Raw genomic sequence first — 10,596 nt, forward strand, 5'->3', positions numbered from 1 at the left:
TTTTTATCTATATTTTTGGGCTGAGAATACATGCGCCACTTTTATAAATTTTTTACGTTTAGAGACAAGTACTCAAACTTTTATGCTATATACATGCTTTGTCAAGCTAAATCCCTGCCGTAATATCGTTAATTGCTGAGGTATAAGATGCAAACTTAGTTATTGTGAGTAGCGCTACTGAGAGTGACGTCTCTAGTCAGTTGACCGTTGGTCTTGACTACATAATAATGATTCAACGACATGAATAACAAGTGTCACGGGGTAACTTTTGTTTAGTCACGATATTACAAACTCAGCATTACTTTTAGATTGATATTTCAATATCAATCAACACTTTATATTGATATTTCTATATCAACTTTATTAAATCTTGTGGTCTAACACTATTATTGAAATCATTATTTATGATAAACCTATGAACTCACCAACCTTTTGGTTGACACTCTTTAGCATGTTTATTCTCAGGTCCTGCATAATGCTTCCGCTGTGTATTTGCTAATTGAAAGCAACATTTCAACAAGTCATTCATGGATAATTTGAAAGACTTACACTTGCTAAATTGATGATGATTGCTTGCTATGCTTGGAGTCTTCATTACATACCATATCAATTAAAGACATTTAATGCGTTGTTCATTATATACAATGTAACCTATTTATCTTCCGCTGCAAAACTCAATATAACGTCTCATATAGAGTCGTTCTCGTTTATACAACTGTAATTTGATATAATTAGTCACAAATACCCCAGGCCCTATTTGGGGGTGTGACAGTCTTGCTCGTTAGACCGTTTTAGGGTGATCTCGAGAATTTCCGCACAATCCGAAACCCAAGGTTATGCGCCGCCAAATGGTACTCCAATCGGCGGCGCATATTAATGATTTAAAAAGCGTGTTTAATGAAGTGACATTAGATTCAAAATTATGTGCGTTATACATAATTACATTGCGAGTGAAATAATAGGCCTTAAAACTATATATACCATGCTAAGTCATGCATACAAAAAGGAATAATACGATATAAATTGAAAACGTTCAAAGTGAACATTAAAAATGAGTAAACTGTCTTTTTTCGGCATCCTGGGGACCTCGAATGGCAAGAGACTTTCCGAGAGTGTTGATGTTAGGTTTGTTTTAAGGTGATCTCGAGAATTTCAGCACAATCTGAAACCAAAGGTTATGCGCCGCCAAATGGTACTCCATTTGGCAGCGCATATTAGTGATTTAAAAAGCGTATTTAATGAAGTGACACTAGATTCAGAATTATATGCGTTATACAGAATTACATTGTGACTGAAATAATAGGCCTTAAAATAATATGTACCACGCAAAGTCATGCATACACAAAAGGAATAATATGAAAGAAATTTAAAATGGTAAAAAATAAAAAATAAAAGACAAAATTGATGGCTTTCGAGGTCTCGTTTAGAAAAATATTTGGGACAAACCGCCTATGGCAGTTTTCCAACGGATAGATCTCAAAAAAATACACGATTTGAAAAAAAAACGGTGACTAAATCGGAGCTACGAGTCAAAAGATACGATAGATCTATCATTTTGGCCAAAGACACAAAACACCAAGCACAACGAAACGTCGGTGGTGTTTGGTGCGTGGTGCGAATTTGCGAGGAAAAATGTCTTTTTATGAATCTAGATGACCTCGAATGACAAGAACGTTCATAGAGTCTTGCTCGTTAGACCGTTTTAGGGTGATCTCGAGAATTTCTGAACAATCCGAAACCCAAGGTTATGCGCCGCCAAATGGTACTCCAATCGGCGGTGCATATTAATGATTTAAAAAGCGTGTTTAATGAAGTGACATTAGATTCAAAATTATGTGCGTTATACATAATTACATTGTGAGTGAAATAATAGGCCTTAAAACTATATATACCATGCTAAGTCATGAATACAAAAAGAAATAATACGATATAAATTGAAAACGTTCAAAGTGAACATTAAAAATGGGTAAACTGTCTTTTTTCGGCATCCTGGGGACCTCGAATGGCAAGAGACTTTCCGAGAGTCTTGATGTTAGGGTCGTTTTAGGGCTATCTCGAGAATTTCAGCACAATGTGAAACCAAAGATTACGCGCCGCCAAATGGTACTCAATTTGGCGGCGCGTATTAGTGATTTAAAATGCGTTTTTAATGAAGTGACGCTAGATTCAAAATTATATGCGTTATACATAATTATATTGTAGTGAAATAATAGGCCGTCAAATTATATGTACCACCCTAAGTCATGCATACACAAATGGAATAATATGAAAGAAATTCAAAACGGTAAAAAATAAAAAAATAAAAGGCAAAATTGATGGCTTTCGAGGTCTCGTTTAGAAAAATATTTGGGACAAACTACCTATGGCAGTTTGCCAACTTATAGATCTCGAAAAAATACACGATTTGAAAAAAAAACAGTGACTAAATTGGAGTTACGAGTCAAAAGATACGATAGATCTATCATTCTGGCCAAAGACACAAAACACCAAGCATAACGAAATGTTGGTGGTGTTTGGTGCGTGGTGAAAGTTTGCGAGGAAAAATGTCTTTTTATGAATCTAGATGACCTCGAATGGTAAGAACGTTCATAGAGTCTTGCTCGTTAGACCGTTTTAGGGTGTTCTCGTGAATTTCCGCACAATCCGTAACCCAAGGTTATGCGCCGCCAAATGGTACTACAATCGGCGGCGCATATTAATGATTTAAAAAGCGTGTTTAATGAAGTGACATTATATTCAAAATTATGTGCGTTATACATAATTACATTGCGAGTGAAATAACAGGATTTAAAACTATATATACCATGCTAAGTCATGCATACGAAAAGGAATAATACGATATTAATTGAAAACGTTCAAAGTGAACATTAAAAATGAGTAAACTGTCTTTTTCGGCATCCTGAGGACCTCGAATGGCAAGAGACTTTCCGAGAGTGTTGATGTTAGGTTCGTTTTAGGGTGATCTCTAGAATTTCAGCACAATCTGAAACCAAAGGTTATGCGAGGCCATTTGGCGGCGCGTATTAGTGATTTAAAAAAGCGTATTTAATGAAGTGACACTAGATTCAGAATTATATGCGTTATACATAATTACATTGTGAGTAAAATAATAGGCCTTAAACCAATATGTACCATGCTAAGTCATGCATACACAAAAGGAATAATATGAAAGAAATTTAAAACGTTAAAAAATAGAAAAAAAGGCAAAATTGAAGGCTTTCGAGGTCTCTTTTCAAAAAATATTTGTGACAAACCGCCTACAGCAGTTTGCCAATGGATAGATCTCGAAAAAATACACGATTTGAAAAAAAATGGTGACAAAATCGGAGCTACGAGTCAAAAGATTCGATAGACCTGTCATTTTGGCCAAAGACACAAAACACCAAGCAAAACGAAACGTCGGTGGTGTTTGGTGCGTGGTGTGAATTTGCGAGGAAAAATGTCTTTTTATGAATCTAGATGACCTCGAATGGCAATCACGTTCATAGAGTCTTGCTCGTTAGACCGTTTTAGGGTGATCTCGAGAATTTCCGCACAATCCGAAACCCAAGGTTATGCGCCGCCAAATGGTACTCCAATCGGCGGCGCATATTAATGAATTAAAAAGCGTGTTTAATGAAGTGATATTAGATTCAAAATTATGTGCGTTATACATAATTACGTTGCGAGTGAAATAATAGGCCTTAAAACTATATATACCATGCTAATTCATGCATACAAAAAGAAATAATACGATATAAATTGAAAACGTTCAAAGTGAACATTAAAAATGAGTAAACTGTCTTTTTTTGGCATCCTGAGGACCTCGAATGGCAAGAGACTTTCCGAGAGTCTTGATGTTAGGGTCGTTTTAGGGTGATCTCGAGAATTTCAGCACAATATGAAACCAAAGGTTATGCTCCGCCAAATGGTACTCAATTTGGCGGCGCGTATTAGTGATTTAAAATTCGTATTTAATGAAGTGACGCTAGATTCAGAATTATATGCGTTATACATAATTACATTGTATGTGAAATAATAGGCCTTAAAATAATATGTACCACGCTAAGTCATGCGTACACAAAAGAAATAATATGAAAGAAATTCAAAACGGTAAAAAAAAAAATGACAAAATTGATGGCTTTCGAGGTCTCGTTTAGAAAAATATTTGGGATAAACCGCCTATGGCAATTTGCCAATGGATAGATCTCGAAAAAATACACGATTTGAAAAAAAAACGGTGACTAAATCGGAGTTACGAGTCAAAAGATACGATAGATCTATCATTTTGGCCAAAGACACAAAACACCAAGCACAACGAAACGTCGGTGGTGTTTGGTGCGTGGTGCGAATTTGCGAGGAAAAATGTCTTTTTATGAATCTAGATGACCTCGAATGACAAGAACGTTCATAGAGTCTTGCTCGTTAGACCGTTTTAGGGTGATCTCGAGAATTTCCGCACAATCCGAAACCCAAGGTAATGCGCCGCCAAATGGTACTCCAATCGGTGGTGCATATTAATGATTTAAAAAGCGTGTTTAATGAAGTGACATTAGATTCAAAATTATGTGCGTTATACATAATTACATTGCGAGTGAAATAATAGGCCTTAAAACTATATATACCATGCTAAGTCATGCATACAAAAAGGAATAATACGATATAAATTGAAAACGTTCAAAGTGAACATTAAAAATGAGTAAACTGTCTTTTTTCGGCATCCTGAGGATCTCGTTTCGAAAAATATTTGGGACAAACCGCCTACAACAGTTTGCCAACGGATAGATCTCGAAAAAAATACATGATTTGAAAAAAACGGTAACTAAATCGAAGCTACGAGTCAAAAGATACGATAGATCTATCATTTTGGCCAAAGACACAAAACACCAAGCACAACGAAACGTCGGTGGTGTTTGGTGCGTGGTGCGAATTTGCCAGAAAAAATGTCTTTTTATGAATCTAGATGACCTCGAATGGCAAGCACGTTCATAGAGTCTTGCTCGTTAGACCGTTTTAGGGTGATCTCGAGAATTTTCGCACAATCCGATACCCAAGGTTATGCGCCGCCAAATTGTACTCCAATCGGCAGCGCATATTAATGATTTAAAAAGCGTGTTTAATGAAGTGATATTAGATTCAAAATTATGTGTGTTATACATAATTACATTGCGAGTGAAATAATAGGCCTTAAAACTATATATACCATGCTAAGTCATGCATACAAAAAGAAATAATACGATATAAATTGAAAACGTTCAAAGCGAACATTAAAAATGAGTAAACTGTCTTTTTTCGGCATCCTGAGGACCTCGAATGGCAAGAGACTTTCCGAGAGTCTTGATGTTAGGGTCGTTTTAGGGTGATCTCGAGAATTTCAGCATAATTTGAAACCAAAGATTACGCGCCGCCAAATGATACTCAATTTGGCGGCGCGTATTAGTAATTTAAAATTCGTATTTAATGAAGTGACGCTAGATTCAAAATTATATGCGTTATACATAATTACATTGTGAGTGAAATAATAGGCCTTAAAACAATATGTACCATGCTAAGTCATGCATACACAAAAGGAATAATATGAAAGAAATTCAAAACGGTCAAAAATAGAAAAAAGGCAAAATTGAAGGCTTTCGAGGTCTCGTTTCAAAAAATATTTGGGGTAAACCACCTACGTCAGTTTTCTAATGGATAGATCTAAAAACAATACACGATTTAAAAAAAACGGTGACTAAATCGGAGCTAAGAGTCAAAAGATACGATAGATCTATCATTTTGGCCAAAGACACAAAACACCAAGCACAACGAAACGTCGGTGGTGTTTGGTGCGTGGTGCGAATTTGCGAGGAAAAATGTCTTTTTATGAATCTAGATGACCTCAAATGGCAAGCACGTTCATAGAGTCTTGCTCGTTAGACCGTTTTAGGGTGATCTTGAGAATTTCTGCACAATCCGTAACCCAAGGTTATGCGCCGCCAAATGGTACTCCAATCGGCGGCGCATATTAATGATTTAAAAAGCGTGTTTAATGAAGTGAAATTAGATTCAAAATTATGTGCGTTATACATAATTACATTACGAGTGAAATAATAAGCCTTAAAACTATATATACCATGCTAAGTCATGCATACAAAAAGATATAATACGATATAAATTGAAAACGTTCAAAGTGAACATTAAAAATGAGTAAACTGTCTTTTTTCGGCATCCTGAGGACCTCGAATGGCAAGAGACTTTCCGAGAGTCTTGATGTTAGGGTCGTTTTAGGGTGATCTCGAGAATTTCAGCACAATCTGAAACCAAAGGTTATGCGCCGCCGAATGGTACTCAATTTGGCGGCGCGTATTAGTGATTTAAAATTCGTATTTTATGAAGTGACGCAAGATTCAGAATTATATGCGTTATACATAATTACATTGTATGTGAAATAATAGGACTTAAAATATTATGTACCACGCTAAGACACGCATAAACAAAAGGAATAATATGAAAGAAATTCAAAACGGTAAAAAAAAAAAAAGAAGACAAAATTGATGGCTTTCGAGGTCTCGTTTAGAAAAATATTTGGGACAAACCACCTATGGCAGTTTGCCAATGGATAGATCTCGAAAAAATACATGATTTGGAAAAAAACGGTGACTAAATCGGAGTTACGAGTCAAAAGATACAATAGATCTATCATTTTGGCCATAGACACAAAATACCAAGCACAACGAAACGTCGGTGGTGTTTGGTGCGTGGTGCGAATTTGCGAGGAAAAATGTCTTTTTATGAATCTAGATGACCTCAAATGACAAGAACGTTCATAGAGTCTTGCTCGTTAGACCGTTTTAGGGTGATCTCGAGAATTTCCGCACAATCCGAAAACCAAGGTTATGCGCCGCCAAATGGTACTCCAATCGGTGGTGCATATTAATGATTTAAAAAGCGTGTTTAATAAAGTGACATTAGATTCAAAATTATGTGCGTTATACATAATTACATTGCGAGTGAAATAATAGGACTTAAAACTATATATACCATGCTAAGTCATGCATACAAAAAGGAATAATACGATATAAATTGAAAACTTTCAAAGTGAACATTAAAAATGAGTAAACTGTCTTTTTTCGGCATCCTGAGTGAAATGTCCCGTTCTTATTGATTAAAAACGTTCCATATTAATTGATTTCGTTGCGAGGTTTTGACCTCTATATGAGACATTTTTCAAAGACTGCATTCATTTTTAAAACTAACCATAACCTTTATTTCATAAATAAAGGTTTAAAAAGCTTTACGTAGATTATCAAATAATGATAATCTAAAATATCCTGTTTACACACGACCATTACATAATGGTTTACAATACAAATATGTTACATCGAAATCAGTTTCTTGAATGCAGTTTTTACACAATATCATACAAACATGGACTCCAAATCTTGTCCTTATTTTAGTATGCAACAGCGGAAGCTCTTAGTATTCACCTGAGAATAAACATGCTTTAAACGTCAACAAAAATGTTGGTGAGTTATAGGTTTAACCTATATATATCAAATCGTAACAATAGACCACAAGATTTCATATTTCAATACACATCCCATACATAGAGATAAAAATCATTCATATGGTGAACACCTGGTAACCGACATTAACAAGATGCATATATAAGAATATCCCCATCATTCCGGGACACCCTTCGGATATGATATAAATTTCGAAGTACTAAAGCATCCGGTACTTTGGATGGGGTTTGTTAGGCCCAATAGATCTATCTTTAGGATTCGCGTCAATTAGGGTATCTGTTCCCTAATTCTTAGATTACCAGACTTAATAAAAAGGGGCATATTCGATTTCGATAATTCAACCATAGAATGTAGTTTCACGTACTTGTGTCTATTTTGTAAATCATTTATAAAACCTGCATGTATTCTCATCCCAAAAATATTAGATTTTAAAAGTGGGACTATAACTCACTTTCACAGATTTTTACTTCGTCGGGAAGTAAGACTTGGCCACTGGTTGATTCACGAACCTATAACAATATATACATATATATCAAAGTATGTTCAAAATATATTTACAACACTTTTAATATATTTTGATGTTTTAAGTTTATTAAGTCAGCTGCCCTTGTTAGTAACCTACAACTAGTTGTCCACAGTTAGATGTACAAAAATAAATCGATAAATATTATCTTGAATCAATTCACGACCCAGTGTATACATATCTCAGTATTGATCACAACTCAAACTATATATATTTTGGAATCAACCTCAACCCTGTATAGCTAACTCCAACATTCACATATAGAGTGTCTATGGTTGTTCCGAAATATATATAGATGTGTCGACATGATAGGTCGAAACATTGTATACGTGTCTATGGTATCTCAAGATTACATAATATACAATACAAATTTATTAAGTTATGGTTGGAATAGATTTGTTACCAATTTTCACGTAGCTAAAATGAGAAAAATTATCCAATCTTGTTTTACCCATAACTTCTTCATTTTAAATCCGTTTTGAGTGAATCAAATTGCTATGGTTTCATATTGAACTCTATTTTATGAATCTAAACAGAAAAAGTATAGGTTTATAGTCGGAAAAATAAGTTACAAGTCATTTTTGTAAAGGTAGTCATTTCAGTCGAAAGAACGACGTCTAGATGACCATTTTAGAAAACATACTTCCACTTTGAGTTTAACCATAATTTTTGGATATAGTTTCATGTTCATAATAAAAATCATTTTCCCAGAATAACAACTTTTAAATCAAATTTTATCATAGTTTTTAATTAACTAACCCAAAACAGCCCGCAGTGTTACTACGACGGCGTAAATCCGATTTTACGGTGTTTTTCGTGTTTCCAGGTTTTAAATCATTAAGTTAGCATATCATATAGATATAGAACATGTGTTTAGTTGATTTTAAAAGTCAAGTTAGAAGGATTAACTTTTATTTGCGAACAAGTTTAGAATTAACTAAACTATGTTCTAGTGATTACAAGTTTAAACCTTCGAATAAGATAGCTTTATATGTATGAATCGAATGATGTTATGAACATCATTACTACCTAAAGTTCCTTGGATAAACCTACTGGAAATTAGAAAAATAGATCTAGCTTCAAAGGATCCTTGGATGGCTTGAAAGTTCTTGAAGCAGAATCATGACACGAAAACAATTTCAAGTAAGATTTCCACTCGAAATAAGATTGTTATAGTTATAGAAATTGAATTAAAGTTTGAATATGATTATTACCTTGTATTAGAAAGATAACCTTCTGTAAGTAACAAAGGTTTCTTGATCTTGGATGATTACTTGGAATGGATTTAGAAAACTTGGAAGTAAACTTGCAATCTTGGAAGTATTCTTGATTTTATGAAACTAGAACTTTTGGAATTTATGAAGAACACTTAGAACTTGAAGATAGAACTTGAGAGAGATCAATTAGATGAAGAAAATTGAATAATGAAAGTGTTTGTAGGTGTTTTTGGTCGTTAGTGTATGGATTAGATATAAAGGATATGTAATTTTGTTTTCATGTAAATAAGTCATGAATGATTACTCATATTTTTGTAATTTTATGAGATATTTCATGCTAGTTGCCAAATGATGGTTCCCACATGTGTTAGGTGACTCACATGGGCTGCTAAGAGCTGATCATTGGAGTGTATATACCAATAGTACATACATCTAAAAGCTGTGTATTGTACGAGTACGAATACGAGTGCATACGAGTAGAATTGTTGATGAAACTGAACGAGGATGTAATTGTAAGCATTTTTGTTAAGTAGAAGTATTTTGATAAGTGTCTTGAAGTCTTTCAAAAGTGTATGAATACATATTAAAACACTACATGTATATACATTTTAACTGAGTCGTTAAGTCATCGTTAGTCGTTACATGTAAATGTTGTTTTGAAACCTTTAGGTTAACGATCTTGTTGAATGCTGTTAACCCATTGTTTATTATAACAAATGAGATGTTAAATTGTTATATTATCATGATATTATGATATATAATATATCTTAGTATGATATATATACAGTTAAATGTCGTTACAACGATAATCGTTACATATATGTCTCGTTTCGAAATCATTAAGTTAGTAGTCTTATTTTTACATATGTATTTCATTGTTAATACACTTAATAATATCTTTACTTATCATTTAACATAATTAACCAAGTGTATCAATATCTTAATTTGATTCATATGTACCTAGTAAGATGTTATAACGATAATCGTTATATATATCGTTTTCGAGTTTCTTAATTTAATAGTCTCATTTTTATGTATATAACCCATTGTTAAAATACCTAATGAGATACATACTTATAATAAAATCATGTTAACTATATATATAACCATATATATGTCATCGTATAGTTTTTACAAGTTTTAACGTTCGTGAATCACCAGTCAACTTGGGTGGTCATTTGTCTATATGAAACCTATTCCAATTAATCAAGTCTTAATAAGTTTGATTGCTTAACATGTTGGAAACACTTAATCATGTAAATAAAAATTTCATTTAATATATATATAAACATGGAACAGTTCGGGTCACTACACTGAGGACCTCGAATGGCAAGATATTTTCCAAAATTCTTGATGTTAGGGTCGTTTTAGGGTG

Source organism: Rutidosis leptorrhynchoides, chromosome 1 (assembly GCF_046630445.1).
Source record: "Rutidosis leptorrhynchoides isolate AG116_Rl617_1_P2 chromosome 1, CSIRO_AGI_Rlap_v1, whole genome shotgun sequence".
NCBI classification, from domain to species: Eukaryota; Viridiplantae; Streptophyta; class Magnoliopsida; order Asterales; family Asteraceae; genus Rutidosis; species Rutidosis leptorrhynchoides.